Source organism: Gallus gallus, chromosome 24 (assembly GCF_016699485.2).
Source record: "Gallus gallus isolate bGalGal1 chromosome 24, bGalGal1.mat.broiler.GRCg7b, whole genome shotgun sequence".
Classification (NCBI taxonomy): Eukaryota; Metazoa; Chordata; class Aves; order Galliformes; family Phasianidae; genus Gallus; species Gallus gallus.
In genome coordinates, this window is record NC_052555.1 from 786,624 (window position 1) to 809,843 (window position 23,220).

The following is a 23,220-nucleotide window of genomic DNA, read 5'->3' on the forward strand; positions in this document are numbered from 1 at the left end:
TTTTTCCCCCAAAAGCTGGTATCTGTGGATGGGGTGGGTGATGAATAACAGCTCTGCACTATTCAATCCTTTAGGCTTGCTGAACTGCAGGAATTTGGCAGTGCCAGCCCCCAAATGCCTGGATAATGCATCAGTCCTTTTCCTCTTCCCTTTCCCATGCCCTCACCAGCAGCTGTGGGTCTGCAGAACCCCAGGAGGCACTGGCATGGGGGGCAGCAAGTTGGGTGTTTGGGGTGAAATCTCCCCCACCAGAATGAATAAAAGCAGCAATTCTTCTGCAGCACTGTGACCCGTGGCCACAAAGCAGCAGCTCTCCCCCTCCCTGCACGGTGACAATGAGTGGCAGTGATGCTCCTTAGCATCCATCACCCGCCCCATCCCCACGCGCTGCCAACCGCTTTGTACCGCACCGATAGAACAGGTTTCTGAATTTGGCAGAGCCTGTAGCTGTTATCGGAAAGCATGTCATAAATTAAGGGCTCTCTTACACATCTATTTTATTTTTTTACCTCAAGAATTAAAAATTCCAGCAATAATAGCACTCTGCCCCAAACCATCGCTCCCTGTGGCATCACTCAGGAGAGCATCCAGGGAGCAGCGATGTCTGATAACACTGATTGCGATGCTTTGGCAGTGAATATCTACAGCAGACCCAAACTCCTCCTGATTTCCTACCACCCCAAGCCCCCTTCGTTACCTGCCACTCAAGAGTCTGATCCGGTTCGGATAGAAGGAGGAAAAGCCATAAACCCAAAAGCCACAGCCACAGAATATTTGTCGTTTGCACTTCAGTACAAAGCAGCCACCGCAGCAAAAGATGCGCTGTCAGAAGATCCTACAAGCTGCAAGTTGTTACCTGGATGTATTGATTTAAAGTACCTGTCACTTTTGATTTTTGAAAGTGTGTTTGATTGCTGGCAGCTTTATAGGATTATGGCTTTAATTGGATGCCTGTGTTTTACTGGATATAAGTGAAATTTATGGCTGTGCTACCTGCGGTGTGAAAAGCAGCCCTGTGTCATCCTCCCCTCCTCGAGGAGGGGGGAGAGGCAAAATAAAGCATGGGGCAGAGCCTGTCGGGGACATCCATCTTCAAACAGCTCCACGGCAGCACAGTGACGTTATGGAACATGCAAGGCAAAATTAAGGGCTGCAGGAGTTCACACTACCTGTGAGTTCAATCCAAGGCTGCTGCTAATTGCATGATTGCGTATCATTTTCGGAGGTGCTGATCTGCATATGCCACATTTGCATAATGTTAATGCTGGCGGTGTTTTTGTGAGGGCTGTGATGGGACCCGGGATGGGTGAGGTGCTGCACCTGGAAGTGATGGAAGCAGAGGAGGCCCACAGTAAAATAGGACAGCAGTGAAAAGTTGGCAGCAAATCTCACTGATCTTGCAGGGCAGATCCTCTCCTTCAAATACAGCTTCACTCCATCCACATTTGTATGGTTTCCTGCCTTGCAACAAATCCTGCATGGTCTGCCCTGGGACCCCGAGGTAAATCTGCCTTCCCTGCTGAGCTGTCAGTGCTTTGCAATGGATTCTGATGTGCCACAGCTTTTCTCACCCTAAAAAAGAGATTTTTCAGAAAAGAATGGCCAGGATCATCCCTTTCATAGGGCATTAATGCATGGACCTGCTGCTGGTCCCAGCCTTGAGCTAGCAGTGAGATATTTCCATTGCAGTGCCCCAAGGCAAACCTGCAGAGCACAGCATCATCTTCAAAGCTTTTAGTGACCAAAAAAATCTTCAAAGAGGCACATCCTCCCATTACAGCATGGTGCTGCAGTGATATCCCCACCCGAGAAGCATCTCTTTTCCTAAAGCTCTCTGAGGGTTCTTTATTTCCCCCCACCTTTCTCACCCATTCCATCTGTGTAATACTGAATTTCCTACTGTGTTCCCCCTGTCCTGCCTGGGTCACTGCTGCGGTCATGCGTTGCTCCGGCACCAGCACTGCATACTGGGCTCTACTGACCTCTCAGGAGCCTTTGCAGGCAGGCAGGTGCTGCGGTGCGGAGCGGGGCTGCTCTCTCCTTGCCATCTTCTTGCTTTTTCCCAGCCTCAATTTTTCTTGCTCACTTTTTGATGGAAAGTCTTTTCCTGATGGATAGCACCAAGTCAATCCTTCCCCAGTTCCTGCTGTCTTCAGCAGGGGAGAAGAAAAAAACCTTTTCCTTTCTCTGTCCCTCTTCCATCACCCGAGTTTCCCAATCACTCATGTCACCATCTCGCCCATCGCCAGACCTGCAGGATCTTTAACGAGCAAAGCCAATAAAGACAAACCCATCCTTCCTGAGCAGATGCAAACTGCCCTATTTTTTCATCACTGCTTGCTTTTGTTTTTTGAAGAAGTCACCAGGACTGTTCAGAATAGGTGAAACACTGTACAGCTTTGATCTATGCATGGCTTGGCTGGCTGCTGTGCCCCATTGCCTCCCATATTGCTGCTGCAAGGGAAACTAGAGCTGCTGCTCCACACTCATCACCTACAGTTTCTCTTCCTTTCCTCCAGTGACACGAGCCCAGAGCCTGCCCAGGGCTTCATCTGTTCTCTGCAGGAGAAGGGCTCTTTATTCGGGCACTCCGGCTGCTTCTGCCTGCAGCACTGGCAGCTGGGGGGTCCAGGAGGCTCCGTGAGCCTGAGCTCATGGCATGAATCCCTGCTGGGACTCCTCTGGCTCCAGGGTCCCTTCAAGCATCCATTAGCTCCTTGTTAATTAAAAGCCAAGTGTGCACGTGCATGCACAAAGTGCAGCTGTGTGCATCCAGGAGCGATGCCTCTGAGAGCTTTTCCTCCACAGGAGATACAAGGCTCTCATGGAGACCCTCCCTCCATACTACACACTGTAGGTGAGTGCAAAACACAAGAAGAACCTTTTGGTGGTGAGAAAATTGCTGGAGCAGCCAGCATCATCTCCTGCCCTGTGCAGCTGCCTCCCTCCTCCATCAGTGCTCTTTTATTGCAGTGCAGCCCCAGCAGCGCCTGCACGCATAAAAAAGCAGAGAGGAACTTTACACCACTTCCTGCTGGACTTGAGGACAATGCAATGTGTGAATGGTGGAGGGAACATCTGTGTGACAGGGAACAATGCCCAGGGATGGCTGGGATCTGGTAGGACCAGGCCAGGATGACTCTGACAGGGCTCTGAGACCACTCATTGCTGGTATGGACTGGTGCCCAGCTGTCCTGGGTGCTGGTGGGGCAGGCAGATGTTGGGCAAGTGGTTCCCACAGCACTTGGCTCCCTTCTGAAGCCAGCAGCTTCAGCAGCCAACCTGTCTGTGGTTCAGACACCTCTCCCAGTTCCTCTGGGATGCGCTTTTCTTTTCAAAAGGGGCTATAAAAACCCACTGAAAAGAGTTGCAAATCAGATCATTCACATTCAGCAACTTGTGTGTAGGGGGTTTGTTTTAAAATAATCATTAGTTATAAAATCCTACGGACAGAAGAGATGATTATTAAACCCAGCACAGATCAACCCACCAGCTGGCAGGAGCTGGCACAGCTCTGCAGGGAGCAAACCCAAATTCACACGAGGACTGTTGCGCCATTGCTGCAGGAGGGAGAGCATGGAGGGATGGAGCATCAGGAGGACCACAGCTCTCCACTCAGTGGGAGTAACTCAGTGGGCACCCAGAAGTCTGAAATCAGCTGAAATGAGGTAGAAAAACACGGGAGTTTGGTGACTTTGAAGCTTTTCCTTAGAGCTGATATGTTCATTTAGTGGCAGATATGTCCAGAGAGGTTCTGCTTTGGGTCCTGAGAGAGATGAATGCAGCTCTGTGGTGGGAAAATGTATCTACCTGAACCACATTCAGCTGCTCCATCACTCCTCCTCAGCTCACCCTGGACCAGCAACATGTTTGGAAGTCTCTATCTGTGCCATATTCAGGGCTACTGAGGAGCAATTACGGCAGTGCGCTCACATACGTACACAGGGGCTCATTAAGCAGAATTAAATCCAGAGTGGGGCTGCACCAGCTCCATACTCATTGCACAGAGAGCTGAAACTCAGCAGCCTCCGGCTCTGTGAGCTGCTGCTTCTCAGTGCATTGTGTGCACTGCGGTCAATATTTAGGTCGCCTTTGGCTCTCACACCCAGATTGCACTGGCAAGCTGGCCTCCTGCTTCTCTGCTATTGATCCTCCATGACCCAGCTGGGAAGAGCAGGATACAGCCTCCCAGCCAGCTGCTGCTGGTGCTGCCTGCCTTCGTGCATTGCTTTTCCATTCTCACCTGCTGCTCTGCAAGGAATCAAGAGGAAGGATGAGCACCTGCTGCCCTCTTCCCATGGAATGTCAGTGGTAACAGCATGTTTGCAGGCTGCAGGTGGTGTCGGAGGGCACAGAAGCAGGACTGGAGCAAGGAGCGTGTGAATGAGAATGGGATGGGGTGGGATAACTGCCCTTAGGGATGCTGGAGGGCAGAGCAAGGGATTTTCCTACCTGCAAACAGTCTTTGAGAGTGCTGTCAGGGATGCTGCCATGTGTTTCTTTCACCCTTCAAAACACTTTTCCAGCAGCTCCTCAGCACTATGCCCCATTGCCTTTGGGCTGCCCACCTGCTTACAGAGAACCCAAGGATGCAAACCCTGTGCAAAACCTGCTGTGTGCTCAAACACCAACCATGCTAGTGAGGATGACACCAGTACATGCAGAATGAACTGGGAAATGGCTACGGTTTATCCTTCCATAAAGGTCAGCTGACAGCAAGTGACACCCAATGGGTGATCTATGCATCTCTGAGTTCATCAGCTGGCAAGGAGGATGTCCCAGAGATTATAAATATATATTTATGCATGCAATATAAGCCCAACATGTAGTGGCAATTAGGATCTAGAGAGCTGGCAGGGTATTTTAAAGCAGGGAGAACAGTGTACGCGTGCAGGTTCTCATATGTATTTATGTGTGTGCATTCGCACCGATCTTCCTGAGATATAACAAATTGATCCCTGAGGTTTAAGGAACACAATTCCTGAATTGCAGACACAAATTTAAGTCCTTTCTATCTCCCGTGTTTGTCCTCAGCATGGGGAGGCAGAAGGAGCTCTGTGACTCCATAAAGTTGCAGGAGCTGCTATGCCATGTCGGAGCCGGCCCTGAGCCACCTCATCTGTCTCAGTGGCAGCTAGCAGCCTGTGGGGCTTCAGATTTATCCTCTGTTTTTGGCAGGCAATGAGCCTGCCTGCATCAGACAGCCCACCTCAGCACCACAGAGTGTCCTGGGGCAGAATGCTCTGGAGGTGAACAGGGAAAGAGTGAAACCCCCTGAATTTACCCAGCTGACCACTAAAACCTTCCATCCCTGTATTAATGTCACCTAGTGACTTGTTTCCCTCCTAATTGCTACTTGGACGGCAGCAGATCCTTCCATCAGATTATCCAGCAAGATGCTGGGTGTTTTCCTGCGAGGCTACAATTAATTCAGGAACCACTGCAGTGTATGAATAGTTCAAGCCATCTTCCCGCATGATGTTGCCTGGCACTTCTCTGAGCTGATTCATGTCTCTCAGCTCATCGCCCAGGGATGGTACCCACCTGGGTTTGTTCCCTTGGATCTCTTTCAAATTCCATTTCTCTTGAATGATGTAAATATTTTTTAAGCCAGAAAGACCTGTTGCTTCAAAGCATCTTGTCTTTCTTGCACGAAATGAGCTGAGCAAATATAATTTCTAAGGTGTCACTGCTCCTATCAAAGGCCTATAACTTCTCTCCCTTGCTTCTTACAAGAAATGTAAGAGCTGGTTGGTGGGTATAGAATTCAGGATGGTGTAAGGTGGCCCTATAGGATCATATAGGTCATGATCCAAAAGGGAATTCAGTTTTGGAAGTGATATTCACATCTTGAAATGGAAAGAGGGGCTGCTTGCCCTGAGGGTGTAGGAAGAAACTGGCAGTGATGGGTTGGGGTTGGACTTGGTGATCTTAGTGGTCTTTTCCAGTCTTAATGACTGTATGATTCTGTGATTCCTTAGAGGTCAAAATTCCCCCACCCCAACCCCTCCTGCACCCAATGCAAATCGCAGTGAGTTTCGCTTTCCAGGTGCCTCAAATCAAGAGGCTCCTTTAGAAATGAGCGTTGCTCAATTTGCAGTGATGCAGCCCTTAATTTGCTGCTCTGCATGACACTTCAAGCCTTGTTTCAGGATATCTATGCAGCCCTGACAACCATCTGTTGAAGTTCAATAGGCATAGCACTGTGGTCCTCAAGCGTATCCCTGCCAGTGTATCCATCCCCAGATTCCCTAGAGAGGTGGGACATAGACATGTTCCCCATGCCTGGAATTTTGGGGGATGCAGTTCCCGCTGGTGGATCAGACCCCGCTCAGCATCCCAAGTGCTGAAGGTGGTGATTTGCCAGCAGAGAGGGGTGGGACCCGGCTGGCTCACGCTGCTGCAACAGCTCTCTCAACGTGCCGAGTTGCACACACAAAGGCAACCCGCAGCAGGCATCGCGGGAGCTGTCTGCCAGAGCGTCTGGAAGCTCTTACTAATCAAAGCAACATTGATTACACAGAGTTTTGCAAAGGTTTCATTGCAGGGATGATGCAGAGAGCCTTTCAAAGAGGCAGGCTGTCAATCAGCGGATGGGGGTTGTTAAACTGAGGCCAGAGATCCTGCAATATTTTTCTAGATTAGAGATTAACGTGCTCCTAATTAATTTTGATGCTGCGTAATATGATAAAGATGTGGCTTTTTTGTGATGCTGAGCTAGCTCATAATCCAATCTTTAATTATTATCTTTCCCTTTCAAAAAATAAAGAAAAAGGCCTATTATGGTTTAATGCCAGTTGGACAGCGGCCGTTGGGAAGCCGACGGCTTTCTACATCGATGGAGGCAGTAAATTTCAGGTCTTTCTTTTCATTTAATGAGCTGGATGGTCTGAAGCAGCCAAATGGCTCAGGGTTGGGAGCTATTACAGCTCCTGGAGGAGGATGGTTGTGGATCTCCTGCCCCAGGCCCCAGCATGGGTGGCAGCAATGAGGGATGGGGACCTGATGCAGCCGTGCCCATGGGCAGTGCCAGGTGGGGAACAGCCACACAACTGCATCCAAGGGCTGGCTGGGAGAGGTGCTTTAAAGTGCTGCATCTTCTTAATTTATTAAAAAGGAGACAGAGAGGTGACTTGATTACCATGGCTAAGTACCTTCACAGGGAGAAAATACCAGATACTGAAGGGCTCTTTAAGCCATCAGGCAACAGCAGAATGGGAACAAATGATTGAAGGCAGGGAGAGACAGAAGTTAAAAGACAAACGGCCTTTCTCTCTCTCTCTAATTTTTTTCTTCCAAAACACTGTGGGTGCAAAACCATTTGGATAAACTACTGCGGAGTTTGGGGACTTCAACATCTTTGCAGCAAAAATAGCTTCTCTGGGGAGCACGCGTGTTTGTGCCCAGCACAAAACACCAAGAGCTGCACTTTGCATTGGGTGCCCCCGGGATTTGGGGTGCAGGAAAACAAGCCTGAGGACCCCGAGGCATCACTCACACGCTTTCCAAAACGATGCAATGAGCAGTTTTCCCATTCTGGCAATCTCAGTGGCCGCAAGATATTTATCTTCATTTACTACCAAAGGCGTCAGCGATGCTTTGGCTTTGTTTTCTCTTTGCAAACAAACAAACAACGACAAAAAACAAGCTTTGAGGGAAACTTCTTAACAGTCATGAGCTGTCCGAGAGCCGCTTCAGATGGCGGCTGAATAGTCTATCGCCCTCCTTTCAGAGCTCGGTCTTCTGGGTATGCATTTGTTTGCTTTTGTTTTGTGCTCAAATAAAGTTGTAGCTTTGTTCTCGCCTTTCCAAACGCCCTTTAGTATTCTCAGTGAAAGGTCTGGAAATAATGCTGGCAGCTTCTGTGAGCCTGATGGGAGCGAGCACCGATCAGATGGGCGATTCCCCGGCATTTTTTATTTACTAACAACAGGCTCTTATCTCGAGCTGTGCCCAGCTCTGGAAAAACTCCTCTCCACCCCTCCATCCCCCCGCATCGGAGCTGTGATTTGTGTAACTGGCTGCGCCGTAATCGCCTGCCTTGATCAGAGCTTCATCCCACTTTGCTCCCACCCGGCTGAATTTTTGACTTGATAAATTGGATGGGGATTTCAGTGGGATCTCAGGGCCTTCCAGGCTGCTCGTCGCTTGGCTGAACTTTGTCAAACATGGGTTGCACTGTATCCGGCACAGAGATAGGGGTGCAATGAGTTGGAGGAAGCTGGGAAGGCGTAACAGATCCGGACGCTGCCCTCTGTCCTGGACACCGTGTGAGGAGGCATCAGTGCTCCCCAGCCAGAAGAAAGACTTCTCTGACCTTCGTTTCTCTGCTCAGTGGCCATGCCAGGAGCTGCTGCTGGAAGCCCAGTGCCGGGTGAGATGGACTGTGGGTCTGATCTGATAGTGTCACTCGGATGCTCTTATGTGGCTGAGTTATGGATGTGCTGCTAATGGTGCAGCTGTACTTTGCCTCTCCTTCTATAAAAGCGCTCCATCTAAATTCTAATCTTTATCTCTTCCCTATAACCTACACATACTTACATGCATCTGTTGTATCTAAATATTTATTTGTAACACACTGGCAAAGGTCTTTTACCTGCTTATTTACTCTACTTTGAAGTATTGATCTATAATTACCCGTGAGTATCTTGCCTGTAAACATTTCCCTGTGTATGTACTTATAAATACCACTTACCTCTAAATATTACCCTGCATTTTCACCTGTAAATATAACTTGCCAGGAAGGGCCATGGCAAACTTCTTAAATCAGACAAATGAGAGCCTCGTGCCAGAACATTGTGTGCGAGGCGGAGCAGAGCAGCACAGTGCAGGAAGGTTGGGCTCCGTGGCGAAAATTTGAGACCCATTTTGTGGTTTCCATCCATCCCCTGGAGAGGCAGAAGCTGATGCTAATTTTTTCCGTGGTTGACCTTAAACTTCACTTCTGTCATTCAGCATGTCGTCAGGCGTAATTACTAAGTGCAGCAATAACAGGGAGCTGTTGATAACGATATTAATATACAGCAGCTTTTGTCCTGCAGAACAATACGTGTTTATGTACATTAAAGTAGTACATGGATGAGATTGCATCCCTGAAGTACAGGTTGGAGAAAGCATCCTGCACGTGCTATGGAAGGGAATTTCTGCATGAGGGAGTCAAGTAAAACACCAGGCACTGGGGCATCCTTAACAATGACCTAGGAGTGATCCTAGATAAACTCCAGCTTTCACCCAGAGGAGATAATTCATCAGGTAGGTATTCACTGCTACACCCCTTCTCTTCATCTCCATCTGGCAGCCTTTTCCAAAGAGGTGGCCAGTGCCAAACGCTTCGAGGATGCTGGAGGAGATGAACAACCTTTAGAAAGGACGCTGGGATCAGAGGGGCTGAGGGGGACCACAGCTCTTCATCAGCACCTTGCCTCAGTTTGGACTATACCCTTTGGGAAGACATTTAGCTCTGGAAACTGAAAGGATCTGGGAAGGCAGAAGCTTGCCTTCATTCCCACAGGCATGCTCTTTTCTGATCTGACAGGTCCATGGGGAGATCTGCCTGAGGAGCAGCCCTGAGGCCATGAAGAAGCGTGCAGCAGATTCCTGATGTTCACCTTCAGAAGCAAGATAGCCTTTCTTTAAGGTAATTTGAGGAAACAGCTTGGCTGGGGGCATTTGGAGGCCAAGGCTGGGCTTCAGGTGTGCACCTGCCTTGCAAGGGACTTCCCCAGCCCACATCCACTGCATGTGAGATGTTACGGGAAAGGCATTTTCTGTAACCAAGGAAAGGTTTTCTAGAAGAAGCTCAGAGGTTTATCCCATACAAACAGCTTTTCTCCTGAAAAACAGGACTCGGCTCTCCTGCAGCTCCGGTGCTCACAATGGGTGCTCTCACCTCGCCCCGCGCATCGCTCCATGCTGTGGTGCTCTGGTTTCTCAACTGAAAAAAAAAAAAATGGGAAAAAGAGAAAATGTGGGTTTCCATGGAGACAACTGTTCTGCTCTAAAATCTGAGGGCAGGCAAGTACTGTATCTCATATTTTGATGCAGATGCTTGGGTTTAACTTCAGGGGAAAGGTTGGCTGAGGCTGGTGGCTTAGACCTGAGCACTTTGGAGGGGCATTTTTGTAGGATTCTGGGGTTTTCAGTCAAAGACGGGGGAAAAACTCACTTCAATCCTCTACAAGGTGATTTACCAAGGAGAAGGTGGGGATGATGTAATCCTCTGGGGGAATAACCCACATCGCCTGGCTTGGGGTGTCTATAATGCAGATCCACGTGGAGGACCCAGTCTATACGCAGCATCTCTGTTTGCCAAGAGGGAGAAGATGTGTTTCCTCTCCTTATCCTAAAGCACTTGAGGAGTCAGAGTTGCCTTGACACAGCCAGGAGCACTGGGATGAAGGTAAAGGTGGGGGAAAAAACTTTGGGCCATACAATGCTTTTGCCTTCTACACATCTGCTCTTCAGGCAGAGATTTCACAAGCTTGGTAATGATGTGTTGGGTTCTTCACAGTAGCTCATGAGCTCTCAATACATTGGGGCCTAATTGATTAGCTTTTCATGGTCTTGATTGCAGCAGCTTTAAGGAATTGTGGGGAGTGAGGAGCAGGAGGTGACAGGAAATGTTAGCACTTCATTTGGAGAGCTGGGCTAATCATTTGTGTGCGGGCAAAAATCAGAATTAATTCTCAGGAAAGAAATCCCACTTTGATGAAAGTGAGATATCAAATCTGCTAATGACATGTTGGACCAGGTGGTGAGGAGCCGCTGCTCCAGCTTTAACCCTTTGCACAACTTAAAGCGGTGCAGTGTGTGATACGATGCCAAGCCTTGAAGCTCCTTCTCAAATATCTCCTTGGAGCCTTCTGAGAACCTTAGTAAAGAAATGTGGACAAATTGCCACCAAAACATCAGTTATGAGTGAACTGATGAGAGGAGTGAAACACCTGCAGAGCACGGGCTACTTCATTAATTTTGGAAAAGGATTTTATACTGGGCAGGGGGAAAGTAGAGAGAGAAGGTGGAGGAGGTATTTGGCAGGAGAGCCAGATATACAGAGCAAAGCATTTGTTGGTTTGTCAAGAGATGGACCAGGACAAGAACAGGGCTACACCCTCTGCTTCTGTACAACTACACAGAGATCCACACTACCAGCTGGGTGTATACATGTACATCCCCCAGCACGCTGAGCCCAGGTGTGTGGGACCATCACTTTTTCCCGGTGTATTTTGTTGCTTTTCAGTAGAGATCCAGGTGGGAAAGTCCCCTGTTCACCTGAGGACCATTTCCTCCCCTCTGCAGGGAGAAGCCCTTGCAGGAAGTTTTACCCACAGCTGTGGTCCTGAGCACCGACTGGAGAGAGGCAGCTCCTGAACTACCCACACACTGGGAATGCGAATGCTTTGTTTCAATAACATTTAACAGCGATTGCCTCGGCAACCTCTGGCCTGCTGTGATTAAATATTAATATGCTTCTAGTCCCTGCTCTTACTCTGTTTTTCTCTCTGCTTTCTAAATGAAGCTACACACTCTTGGCCTTTCCTCAGAGCACAGGGCTGGTTTGGATGGGGTGCGGGAAGGAACGCTGGGTTAAATCAGGTGGAGGTGGGTGATCAGGAGGTGTTGTGACTGACCTGGAAAAGAGCAGAGGTGATTCAGGAGTCTGTCTTTCCTGCTCTTCTCTTTATTTGAGTTTGTCCAGGGTGTGCACAGGCTGGAAATGGGTCAGACACTGCTGTGGATGGGCATCATTTGGTACAGCACGGGCGTCCTTTATTGTGGAATGGGAATCCTTTGGCACGAGATGGGAGAGGCTTTGCCAACATCTCTTTACACCAGTTGTGCTCCTTGAGTGTTCCCTGGAGGGAACAGCATGTCAGAGGCAGGACTGGACCAGAAACTCTTGGGCTCTCTGTATTTTCTTTATAAGGAGGCTCCCCTTGAAGGCAACTTTTCCCAGGTGTTTTTAGTAAGGGTTGGATGAATCACATGTTGGAGATATCTCCATCTAAAGGCAGATGAGAGGAATTCCACCCCAAACACCCACTGACTTCAGTGGGACTGAGTTGTTTCAGTCCCCTGGTGAAGCTACTGCCTCTATCTATTCACTTTGGTTACCGAGATAAAGATAGATTGGTGGCATTAAATGAAAAACACTTCTTGGATGCCATTGCTGACCCCGGCTCACCCAAGCTCCCCAGGCACTCCGAGCATTGCTCTGAGCCTTGTAGCAAAACAACAACAACAAAAACCTTGAGCTAGGCTAAGAAGTTGCTGAACTCGGGGGAATTTAATAACACGCAGCCACCAGCAAAGCGATTAAGTGCCAGGCCCTAATTCTGTAAGTGCCTCACTGATGGTTTCGCTGGGTGCCTCGCAGCACAATATAACTAATCTGCCGTGCAGCTGCGAGCGCTGACGGGCCGGGAGCGTTATCACATGGCAGCCTGGTTGAAACAGTAATGCTGGAATGAACTGTTGTGGGTTTGTTAATGCTGATAGAAGGGATGGGGGCAGTGGGTTGGTGGGCAGCTCAAAGTGTGCCATGGGGGAGGGCTGAAGGGATATATTGTGCATCTGGGGAGGGGGTTGGGGAGAGGGGATAGGGGAGATGCTCTGGGGCAGGAGGAGGAAGAAGGCAGAGGAAGGGTTGAGTCCGGCTGGAGCAGGTCTGACCTTCTGCTCCTTTTCCACCAGATGGCTTCATCTTCACGTTTTGGTTTTTGGACCACGACGAGCTCTGTTTTCCCTAAAATTTCATTATATAAAGATAAAAAGAAAAAAAAAAAGTCCACTCAACCAAACCTTTTGTTCTGAACAGTGCAACATTCCTGCTGCTCAGCACTGCTTTATGGAGACATTTCCTTTTCTTGTGAAAACTCTGGATCTGTTTGCTCTGGGGCTGCCTCAGGGCTTTGCCTGCTCCTTTTGGTCCCTGGGCTCCGCTGGCGTCAGGACACAGTGCCCGGCAGGCTCCCTGGCTGGCACCATTGCTTCCCACTGCCCCCTCTCTCCCGCTCAGCAGCAGACGATCTGCTCGACCTTTAGATGTGAGGTCTTCAGAAATCAGCCAGGCTGATCCAGAATTTAATGCTGATTGAGGCGGGAACGCAGCAGGCTGGGGCAGTTCGGAGCTCACACTGGCGAAAGCTTTCAAATGAACTTCCCAATCACAGTCTTATTTAATCCACAGGGATCATCCATTGTAGGTTTAATGGACTGAAGTGTGTGAGCAGTGGTGTCTCACTGCTGCAGCAGCTTTGGCTAAAACCTGAGCTGCTCGGCAGCACCAAGCACTGCATCCCAGGGGATGTGCACTGCAGCATGGTGCATCCTGCCCTGGGTACCCCAGCCAGCATTACCAGTACCAGCACTCTCCAGTATCCTTCTTTGCAGAGATGAATCAAATCTGACAGTGGGGTGAGAGCGAAGACTGCAGTTCCTTGAGGGAAAATGAGGCATCAAAGCAGACCATCCCATGGAAGGCTGTGGTTGAGACACTCGGAGGGAGCTAATCCTTTTCAGGGCACTCTGCAAATGAAGTAGTGCAAGGAAGCGATGCCATGTGAAAAGCTCTGCTCCACCCATCCACATACAGAAGGAGGTGGATGGTCCCTGCAGTTCCCCTTGAGAACTCCCTCTCTTGCAACAGCCAAGTTGTTCTTGTTCCAAAGAAATAATAAAAAAAAGACAACAAAATACATCCACCCCAAACAAACAAGTTGATTAGTGTAATCAGCTCTAATGAGGAAAGGGAAGCCAAATTCAACACTTCATGGTGGTGTTTGGGTTGGCTCATAGCAGGCAAGCCCTTCTCTGCAACCCTGCTGTGTGCCACCGTGTTTGGGGGGCAATAGGGATAGAATGGGGTGGGAGCACACAGCCCTCAGCCCCACTGGTGTGGGGTCCCTGCTGAGCTCTATTTTCCTCCTGAACCCTCTTTATAGGAAGGCAATGGAGGGTGAGCTGCTGACTCTCAGCACTCAATCTGAAACAAAAGGCAATGATTTATAATTTGCTGCTATTGTGCTGCTTCGCAGTGCTCTGTCATTGCGAGCCAGCCGTGGCAATTGGGCCTTTGGACCAGGACATGGAATTGCTTTTCCTTCTATTTACCCAATAAATAATAATAATAATAATTGCCATAATAGCAATAATAAAATCCATCCATCTCCTCTCCTCCCCTCCCAAGTGCATTGTGGCAAGCCCAACTTTCAGCCTCAGTTTATTTATCAGTTGGATTCAGGCTGGTCGACTTTAACGCGCGCTGTCACCAAACAAATACCCCTCCGGCATGCCGGGTATTAAAACCATCTTTCATAGATTCAAATCTTGCAGGAGGGGCCATCAGGGCAGTGAGAACTAGGATTGGAGGCTCAGTGTTACTTTTTCCCCCTCCAGTGAATTGCAATGGACTTGCATCCTCACTCAAATCCTGACTGGGGCTATCAGGGCTGGATCAAGCCCTGGGTCATAGGAATCAGAGGACTGCACCCACCTTTGCAGCAAAAGAATCCATCCATCCTTGCCCAACCCTGAACACAAGGTTATTGCATTCATTCAGGCAGGAGCCAACAAACCATCAGCAGCACGGCCGGCCCAAAGAGCATCCCCAGCTTTAGCAGTGTCTGGAGGTGTCAGAGCCAGGTTCCTTACTCTGGAGGCATGAATAACACGTGAAATGAGCTTGAAAACAAAACAAATCCCCTCTCTCAAAAAATAAATAATAACAGCAATAAAAATCCGCTAGGAAAGTTGGCTGTCCTGACTCCTCTGCCACAGAAATTCTTTATTTCTCTCTCTTTTCGTTCTCCTCAGAGAAATCATTTGAGGGACGGCTGCTGTCTCTCCCGCTGCTCCACTGCTCCTGCGAACAGCCAGACAGCTATCACACAGCTCCTTTAATGGCCCAGCAACACAGATAGCGAATAAACCTAATGGGGAGCAACAGCATTGGCTTCCCAGCTGATGCCATGCTCCCAAACGAAGCCTGGCTGACATTACAAGATGGTTTCTTCCCAACAGATCCATCTGCCTGGGGGAATGATGGTCAGGAGTCACTGCTGCTGGCAAAGCTGCATATTTATTATGGGAGATGAATATTTGTGCTCGTGCATAGCAAGGCATACCCTGTCCCTATGGGGATGTCAGAGGGATTGGTATTTGGAGACTGGAGCTCTGCATAGGAAAAGGGGAGAGAATGGACATGTGAAGCTATTTGGGATCCTGGTGGGACTTTGCTGCACGCAGGATTTAATCAGAGCCTGGCAAGCAGTTTTCCTAAGGGTTGGTGGGACAAGCAGCAAGAAAAGGGCCAGAATGGTGTCATTTCAAAGCGAGTGGGCAAAACGTAATCATACGCTGGAAGGACTAATCCCGGATTATCATCAGGGGTTGGAAGGGATAAACCATATCTAAGCACACAGCTTTCATCCCACGGGGCTGTGAAGTAATCATGCACGGCCCCATGGAGATGCAGCCACCCCAGGGGTGTGAGTAGGGAGGGGACAGTGCTGCCAAGGACAGGGGAGAGCCAGGGCCCCTCACTGGGGGAAATGCCTTTTCTGCCCTTCACCATTCAGGTCCTTCCCAGGGATCAGCACTTCCCTGCTCAGTGCCCATCCTTGGGGATGGATAGAGCTGTGGGTGCCCTGCAGAGGTGTCCTCCCCTCTCCCGTGGCTGCAGCCTGCCTGGCGCTGAGGTTCTCCTGCAAGTTTTCCCTCCTTATCTCTTTGGTTCTTCTCCTGAAGTACAAATTGACCTCTCAGAATTTTCTCCTTTAATGCCCTTGTTCTCAAATGTTAATAACTGGTCAGTGACAGGCTGATTAAGCCTTCCTTCCTCCCTTATTTAGATTGGTGTCACTGCACCGGCTCTAACGGAGCCGTAAAGAACATTAACACCCAGTCGACACTGACAGGGCAAACTATTCCCTGGAAATTGATAAGGGCTTTTTCTAGAAACGAATTTGGCGCTGGCAAAACAAACGGATGACTTGAGTTCCATCCATCTCCCTCCCTTTAATAACTTTCATTTGTTTGGCGCTATCTCCAGTGCCGATTAATGTAACAAATGCTTTTTCTCCCAGCGGGGGCTCCTGCAGGAGTTTCAAGTCAACTGGTTCAACTTTTCTCCCCTTGCTTTTACCTCTTGGTGTGTGGGTGATGCTCTCCCTCTCCTCTGAGCACAGCTGAGTGGTCAAAACTGTGCCAGAGCCCCCAGACAACCCGTTTTTCTTGTAGCATCGTGTTTGCATCTACATCTGATATCATCTGGATATCCACATCTATATCTACTCCATCTGTATTTATATCTGTGTATATATCTGTCTGTATTGATATCTATGTTACCACATTCACATCAATACTATATATAGTATATTCATATCCACATGAATTTTATCTATATCCTTATCATCTATATGCTTATCATTGACATGTCTATCATCTATATCCCAATCATTCCTATTAGTATCCATGCAGTGTATCTACACCCACATCTACACTTACTCCTACTCCTATCCCATTCCTATCTATATCACCCATATCCATACCACCTACATGACAGTGCTCTTCAAAACCCAGCTGGGAAGTACCTGGTGTCTGCCCTTGCCTTTGACATGAGTAGCAGGAGCCAAAGCTGCCAAATCTGGTAGCAATTGCTTTTCACCTTGAAGCAGAGTGCATCCAGGAGCCCTGTTTGGGGAAGCAGGAGCTTAGAAGCTCTTCTGGGGATGCCACAAGGGAAGGGAGAGCAAAAGCATCCATAGAGCATCCCTCAACCTGGGGCTAGTGGGCATCCACCTCTGCTTCCACATTTCTTGCTTGAATTATGGCTCTGATAGCCAGAAAAATGTTTCACTTTTTCCTCCTTGGAGACTGAGAAGGTTTTTTCTGACACCACACTGCCAAAAGCAAACTGAAAACTCCTACCAAGCAGCTCTCCCCACAGAGATGAGGCACTCTCACGCGTTTACCTTATTCCACAAAAGGCTTTGCATGAGCTATTGGAAATGGGAATGCTCGCACAATGGCAAACCAGGGCTTGGGGGTGGAAGTGGCCACCACCTGACATACACATCCACCCTTCCTCACCCTCTGTAGGTGGGAGTGCTGCAAAGGGAAGAGGTTTGGGAAAAGATGCAGCTGATGGGGTTTTTGTCCACAAAAAGCCAATGACATGTGAAGCATTGAATGCACAAAGCGCAACCTCAAATCCCTCACAGGGCACAGCCTGAACCTTCCCTGGGGCAGGTATGAGACACGAGCCTGGTGGTTTTAATTAGCACCAGCATAGAAAGGAGAGGGATTTCTTTTACAGTTGGATGAGTGCTGCATGGGGCAGCAGAGAGTTTTTATTCTTAATGGCTGCATCCCACTGCTCGGATATAATCTCTTCTCTAGCGAGAAACGCTTGTCACCTGAAAGCACACACAGTGATGTGCTGGCGTTCAGCTTCAGGGTGGCTGCACTCTGACCTTGCTAAATCCAGATGCCTCCTTCTTCCGGCAAATGTGAGCTTTTCTCCTGCTAATGCAGCTGCAGCACCACTGCAGTGTTTCAAAACACTAATGCCCCTCACCAAGCAGCATCTGCAACATAGAAAGAATGAGAAAGTGCAAACGGGAGAGAGGATAAACTTGGTGCTACAGCTGAAAAAAAAAAAAGGAGGTAAGTGTATGTATACATGGCTTTTCATAAGAGAGAATAAACCCCAGGCAGCTGTCAGCATTCTACAATAGGGGCAGGGGACTTCAATCCCACTTGGACACAAACCTCCAGTGGTAGGGTGAGTGCCTGCATGGGTCTGGAGAGTGGAAATCTCTCCTGAGGAGAGATTAAGCCCAACCACAAGTACTTGTGGTTCTCCAGCACAAAGAAACTGGGTGCTTGATCACTTGCCACCATTTCTGAGCCAAAGTTTTATTTGTTCTGGTGGAAGGGCTTTGCTCATCTTTCACTTTGGCACTCAGTCACGTATAGAAACAAATGCAAAACTGAGGCAGGGACAGCTTCAGGCTTGTTTGGATTTTGCTGCATGTCAGGAGGTATCCAGCTCCATCCTTGTCACTTTATTAGAATGATATAAAAAGAAACCCATCCTCCCATTTGCTTTCTCCAGTGCTGGCTGCCCTTGGAGCTGCAGGAAGGTGGGGGCTGCACACCCAGGCAGCGCCGCCCTCTCTGCCAAGCACAGCACCAGGGGCATGTGGCACTTCATGCCAGAAAACCCCACAGTATGAAATAAAGGTTTGAATCTCCCCTGGCAAATGATTTAGTTGCATCAAAATGAAGTTGTTTTTTTTTTTCAAAATTCCTATCCTCATCCTCCATAAAAATCAAGTAATTGCTCTAAATGGGGATGATGTAGAGCCAAAACTCCTAGGAGAAGCAGCAAGTGCAGTTTTGAGCCCATGGCTTTGTTTCTGTGAGGAGTTCTATTATGAGAGACAAGCTCAGTATTGACCCCAGTGCAGAGCTGCACAGGGACCAGTGCTGCTGTGCTCCCGATCCCTCATCCATGGCAATGAGACTGTGCTGGGTCTGAGGGCAAGGAAAACTCAGCTTGTATCAGAAGATAAGGGCAAAAGGACCTACATCACAAGGAGAACAAAAATCAGTGAAGAAACAGGGAGATCCAAGTCACAGTGCCTCCTCCAGCTGTTCTGAGGGCAAATTTCCACCTCTTGGTGCCACGAATGCCAAATATGGATTGCTGAGGCAGATGAGTTTTAGTAGAAGACATTTATGTATGAATTAGGACTCCAAACAACTTCTGTTCAGGTTGAAGAGGAACCTTCCTGCTCCATTCAGCCCTTGTGCTCCCCGCTTCCCACTTTGGTGTCAGCAGCTGGGAATGCCTGTACTGAGCTCTGGTTCCTTCACATGTGCAGACAGCAAACACATCTGCTATGCCATCAAATATCCAGAAACAGAAGAGTAAATACCATTAGATAAATAATGCAAATGGGAGAGCTCCCCATCTTTCTAGCTCAGATCTAAGCAGAAACCTTCCCTCTTTCTTTCCTCCTGATCTGCAGCCTGCAGATTCTCCTTCCACACCTTCTGGTACCAATAATTCACACCAGGTAGTAGGAGATGGGATCTGGATTTGATTACTGATCTGATTTAGTCTGTCAACCTGTGCGTCTCCATGCAGAGATTGCAAGTCTTTCATGGACAATCTGCCATGGAAGAGAGGAGCTTAAGGCATGATTTATTCTGTAACAACAGCAATAACAATAACTGAGCTGCTGAATGTGGGCAGCATCCAGCACGGGTGTACCGACATCACTGCTCTGCTGTAACACAGCAATAGCAGAAGATGCAATTCAAAGGGGACAAATCTGAATTTCTGCCAGTGGCCAAATTTTTCCAGCAAAGAGAGTGTAAAGAAAGAATATGGACATTACCCCACCTGTGATGGTTTAACCAGTAATTGGTGTGATGTATGTTGGGAAAGCAGAGTTTGAGGCTATGCTCCACTGCAGCTTTCCATTGCAAGCCCTGCCAAGCCACTTAGCTTCTCCCTCTGTGGTCTCTGCAGTGAGGACAGCCCCGTGTCACCTTGCAAGGATCACTGCATGATCTGGAGGCTGCTCAGGCTTCAAAGAAATGAGTATGATGAAGAGACAGCAAATAGGCTGTGCACCAAAACAAGAATTGCCCCTGCAATCAGATGGTGAAAATCTCATTCTTCCTCCACTCATACGTGAGCTTGTTTTGTTATTCAGGGAAGGATGTGTCTCACCTGAGAAGTCCTTAAGATGCCACATACAGGCTCCTCACTGATTAAGCGCTAAGGGAAGCTCCTGAGAAGGTCATTTAGCATTGCCTGGAGAAGCAATGAATCAGCAAATGCATCACACCCCATTGCTCTGCCAGCACAAAGTGACAGCATGGGGACCCTGATGGTGGGCTCTGTGGGTGTCCCCAACCCCAAGTCATGTCACTGAGGTCTTTAGTAGCATCAGGGATGACTCCCAGAGAGTTTCTGAAGATTCTGGATGTCTCAGTGACCCCTATCTCCAAAATCTTTGTTCCCAAGTATCAACACTTCTCATCACTTCATCTGAACACATGCCAGCCCAGATATTATCACATTGCATTTGTTACAGCCTCACTACCCACTCAGAAGATGATGAGCATCTTTTTGTGTACCATAGCCAAATCCTTCTTTCCTCCTCCTCTTCATGGAGACACATCCCCCACAATCTCTGCTTCTTGTGGTCCAGCTTTTTTCCACCATCAGCTCCTAGAGACGTTTGCATCCCCAAGCAGCAAGAGACACAGCCACCAGGGCACCAGATCTCTTCCTCTACACTCACACCACCACATCATCTTTTAGAGCAATTAAGCTCAGCATTCAGGGGGATCACTGCACTGAAGCTCACTGTCTCCTGGGCATTTCTTTGCAGTTATGTTTGTCTGAGAGCCAAGTCCAGAAGAGTCCCTTGAACCCAGCTATCACCCACACATCTGCTCCATAGATGAGACCTCTGCTGGGAGCAAAGCTGAGGAAGCCCCTTTGCTCAGATACAGGTGATGAGAGGTCTTGGTTTCTTTGTGCCCACACAGCTCCTATGCCTCAGTTTGCAAATCAAGCCTCAGAAAGAAGCTTAAATATTTCCCCTCTCAAGTGAAGGACAGCCTTCACCCACCTTGGAGTCAAGGAGATTTAACTCAAGCCCAGATGATCCCAACTCACTTCACTCCCTGTAGTCAAGGACATTTTTTGCTCCGTAGGAGCTGCGTCTCAGGTGCACTTGAGCACAGTTCCCACAGCTCTTCTCTGTGAGAAGCTCATGAGTGTAAGTGAGAACCCAGCTAATGAAGCATCCTGGGCCTCGTGAGCTCTGTGTTATTGCATTCCCTCTGCCCAGAGCCCTGCACCTTGCAGGTGACACCAAGGGCAGCAGAAATGAGCATCTCTCCATGCCATACCAAGCGTCCCACCATAGTGCCAGGAGCACACAGCTTGCATTGCACTGCTAACCCAGAGGGCCTCTGGAGGACATTTCTGATGAAACTCAGGGAATTATTCTGACAGTGAAATTGTTTTAACTGGCCGAGAAGTAGGAGAAAGTCCCCCAGACCTTCCCTGCCTGCAGCATTTTACTGCTGTTATTAAGCCCCTGTATTTGGCGGTGTGCATGCAGAAACACAGCTTTCCTTGCACCTCACTATATTGATAGGACTGGAGATGGAGATCTACAGAGAATCACACATTTATCTAACCTGGCCTCACCTTCCCACAGGCACATCCAAATGCAAAGGGATGCACACATCTGTGCTATAGACACACAGGGGGCAGAAGGAGACCTGAGGGATGCATGAGTTACAGGAACACACATGCAGTGAGGATGCACCCAAACCGAGATAGACCACATTTGTGTATATTTAAATCAAGAACAGATAGAAGCAAACACACATTGGCAGTGTGTTATATAATGCTGGCAAAACTCCTTTCAGATTCATCTCAACTAACCAAGCCCTGTGCATCTCAGAGCATCACAGGGTGTACATTCCTCCTCAGCCCCATCCTTCCCAGGGCCTCTCCTGGGCACACTGGGAGCTCCAGCAGAGGCTGCCCTGGCTCTCCTTACAGAGCTGCATTGCATAGCACCAGCTAATGGGTGTATTTAGAGATCAGAACTGTAGAAGTAAGGAATGAGGTACTAATATGGGCAAAAATCATGGCTTGAAGTCAACACACCACAGAGGTTTTTTTGATCAGTCTTTACATCTTCTGGAAACAATGTCTGAGGAGAACCAGAGTGGTGTGAATTCAGGATTATGTTAATTAGATGAATAATTTCAGGTTAAAAAAAGATTTAAAGAGCGGAAAACCTCTGAAAAAATATCACTGAGTTGTTTCATCCCAATACCTCTGAAGTGAAAGCCTTTGTTGCAGAAGTGCCAAAATACTTTGCTGCCATTTTTTTTTTTTTCCAAAAGACACCTAAAAAACTGGAGGTTTTTTGGGCTTTGTTTCCCCTTTTCTTCAAAGGGCCAACCAGAAGTTTAATTAATTGACAAGCACAGCAGTAACACTGTAATGTGATGGAAAGTGCAGGAAATACAGTGGAATAGCAAAATCCCAGGCTGCAGGAAGGGAGGATGTGCTCAAATACAACAGCTGTAGGTACAGAAATGAAGAAAAGAAGCTACTTACTGTTGCAAGATCTCAGCTATGCAAGGATCTCCAGCAAGACCTCCTTGCCTCCACTGCCAACCCTTAAATAAGGGCTGGGAAGGGGTGGATCCTGGCTGCAACCCTTCCATCACTCAGCACATTGCATGCACCTGAGTTCCCCTGGGCTGGTCCTGCCCTTTTACCAGGTGCTCTATCACTGCTTCAAGCTGTGACTTAGTACTGCCACTACACCACAGCTGAACACTTGGCTTCTCCACCCAGCAGGCAGTACAGCCCCTCGGGGGGTTCATGTTGCTGTGTCTCTGCTTGCTGCCCTCCCCAGTCCTGCACCCTCCACCCGCCGGGTCCCCTCCTGCTGCTCCAGCCACAGCTTCAGCTGTACATCCTTCAGCTGTTCCACATCTCAACATGAATTATATGTTTTTTCTTGCTGGGTTGCAGAAAAAGGAAGAAAGTAAAAAAGAGAGAAAAGAAAGCAATGCAAGATTTATTTTCCAAAAAAAAAAAAAACACATTTTCTCTTTTGTCTTCATCTGAATAGCAATCCTTCCATTCACAGCAGCTGTCTGAGTGCCCTGCTGCACACAGTTCTGTTCGCCTGTCCCACCTGTATTGAGGGGCTGCTCTGTGCGTAGGGCTTGGCAGGACAGTCCCCACTACAAACCTGCTGGGGCCTTCACCCCCCCATTGGTCCTTCTGAACCCAGCCTGTATGAAAACACAGCCCTTTGCAAACAGCTTCCAGCTAATTGCACTCTGGGAGGATAAATGGGAAAAAGGGATGGGCTTCTTTGTTAGGTGAGGTAATTACGCTGATGTCTCACCTTAGTGACAGCAGCAAAATGAGAGTGTGCCCTAATCCCTGGTTGGAGTAGGGAAGGGCCCTTCTGGCTGAGATTTCCCCTTCCCCAGTCACGATTGGAGTTTGCAAGGCTGGAGAATGGCATTTTTAGATCATCCCATTGCTTTCGTGCTCTCTTGGAGGACTTTGCCCGTCTAAAATATGGCCAACGGATATGGGGATGCTGGCACGCTCCCTGCTAGGATTTCTGTGCAATTAATTGCATT

General features: G+C 48.5%; 2 long non-coding RNA genes across 2 annotated transcripts; one reads left to right on the plus strand and one right to left on the minus strand.

Moving 5' to 3' along the window:
- Window positions 1-10,030: 10,030 nt before the first annotated feature.
- LOC121107515 lies at window positions 10,031-11,471 on the plus strand. Its single transcript, XR_005841725.1, has 3 exons — window positions 10,031-10,181; window positions 10,267-10,399; window positions 11,299-11,471. It is a non-coding gene; the product is annotated as an uncharacterized LOC121107515 (long non-coding RNA).
- Window positions 11,472-15,061: 3,590 nt separating this feature from the next.
- On the minus strand, window positions 15,062-17,489 carry LOC101750010. The gene is made up of 3 exons (XR_213631.4): window positions 17,475-17,489; window positions 16,593-16,692; window positions 15,062-15,741 (listed from the first exon to the last, which is right to left on the minus strand). It is a non-coding gene; the product is annotated as an uncharacterized LOC101750010 (long non-coding RNA).
- Window positions 17,490-23,220: the final 5,731 nt, after the last annotated feature.